Source organism: Octopus bimaculoides, chromosome 2 (assembly GCF_001194135.2).
Source record: "Octopus bimaculoides isolate UCB-OBI-ISO-001 chromosome 2, ASM119413v2, whole genome shotgun sequence".
NCBI lineage: Eukaryota > Metazoa > Mollusca > Cephalopoda > Octopoda > Octopodidae > Octopus > Octopus bimaculoides.
Genome location: NC_068982.1, coordinates 48,077,362 through 48,079,496, shown reverse-complemented (window position 1 = coordinate 48,079,496; position 2,135 = coordinate 48,077,362).

Here is a 2,135-nt window from a genome sequence, read left to right as displayed (position 1 = left end):
GGAGGAGGAGGAGGAGGAGGAGGAGGAGGATATGCTTAGAAATGTCTTTGAAAATCATTATAATGCCAGTTAGAAATAAAGGCAAAAAACAAAAGCAATGCAAAAAGCAATGACTTACACTTTCTATGTTTATTCTTTAATATCACATGACAGTAAAACAACGTTTATACAAACGTAACCTGTAAATTCGCATTGCTACATTAACAATTTGCAACATGCAACATGGTTGATAGTGTTGTTTTTAACATCTTAATAAAAACAAGAGCACTCAGAGACAAGGCGATACCAGTGTCCTCTCAACAATTAGCTGGAGATGATTTTTAAAATGAGAATATCTGAAATAAACTTGACTGCTCTCACAAATTAAGTTAAAAAAACAGGAAAAGTAATCCAGAATCCTTATCCAGTACAAGATCGATCCCAAAATCTAATGAGACTGTGCCAGCCATGAGGCCAAACATCCCTGTAAGTTTCATTCAAATCCATCCAGCAGTTCTTAAAATATCTTGTCCACAGACTAATGAACAAACAAACAAACATGACTGAAAATAAGGTTATTACCTCCGACTTAGCAAAGGCAGAGGTAATAACCTCATTAATCCTCAAATTTCCAATATTACACTCTGTGGCAATAATGGTGACTGACGTATCCAAATAAGAAGCATTTGTATGAATGTATCCTTTAACCCTTTTATTACCATATTTCTGTTGAAATACAACTTTGTTTCAATTCATTTTGAGAATAAGGAAAGATTTAGATTTAGTAAAATAACTTTGTCATTAGGTGCAAGTGTAGCTCTGTGGTAAGAAGCTTATTCCCCAACCACATGTTCTTGGTTCAGTCTCAATGCATGACACCTTAGGCAAGTGTCTTCCACTATAGCCTCAGGTCAACCAAAGCCTTGTGAATGGATTTGGTAGACAAAAACTGAAAATAGCCCATCGTGTGTGTGTATGGGTGTGTGTGTGTGTGTGTGTTTGTGTCTGTGTTTTCCTCTCACCACCACTTGACAACTTAGTGGTTTGGCAAATGAGATCGATAGAATAAGCACCAGGCTTCGAAAATAAAAAGTACTGGGGTTGGCTGTTTGATCCGATCAATGGAACAGCCTCATTGTAAAACTCCACAGAGACAATTACTCTTTACGTAGTTCTCAGAGAGATTTAGTGTGACTCAGAGTGTGACAAGGCTGGGCCTTTGAAATACAGGTACTACTCATTTTTACCAGCTGAGTGGACTGGAGCAACATGAAATAAAGTGTCTTGCTCAAGGACTCAACTCATCACCAAGAATTGAACTTACGACTTTACGATTGTGAACCGAATACCCTAACCACTAAGCTATGTGCCTTCACTTTTAAAGAATGAGAAAAGGTTAAGGAAGCTTTTCTAATAACTAAATTAAATCCTACTATCAACAACAGACAGGAGCTGTATCATAGCAGTAGGTTAACATAACACTTCCAATCTATGAATAGTGGAACACTTCAAAACCCACCAACCCACCACTGCCATCTCCATGACCATGTGCTCATAAGCTCACCAGATCTAGGCTCAATATCCATTTCCTCTTGATGAAGGATTTATGAAGCCAAAATGTCAAAATATATAATGTAAAAGTACAAGCTGTGACTTTGTTTCGTCTTTTCTTTTCATTCCAGTAATTCTAACTCACAATGCAGTGACTTTCTAAACCACATTTTCACAATTCTTCATGTAAACTATATTACTTCTATTGGTATGCTCTTATACATACATACATACATACATACATACATACATACATACTTATAGATATAGATAGGCACATACAAATGCAATCTCTTTCCCTCCACACACACACACACACACACACACACACACACACACACACACACATATACATATATATACACACACACATGCACATGCATATACATACATACATACATATATATATACATACATATATATATACATACATATATATATATATATTATTGAATGTCATAAGAATTAAAAAACATTGAGAAAGAAGACGTGAGTTCATGAACCATGGGCAGCCTCTGACTTATTCTATCCAAATATCTCAATATCTACTCTATATTATTCATAGCTTTTCTGCCTTGAGTTTCACCATTCCCAAAAAGATATAT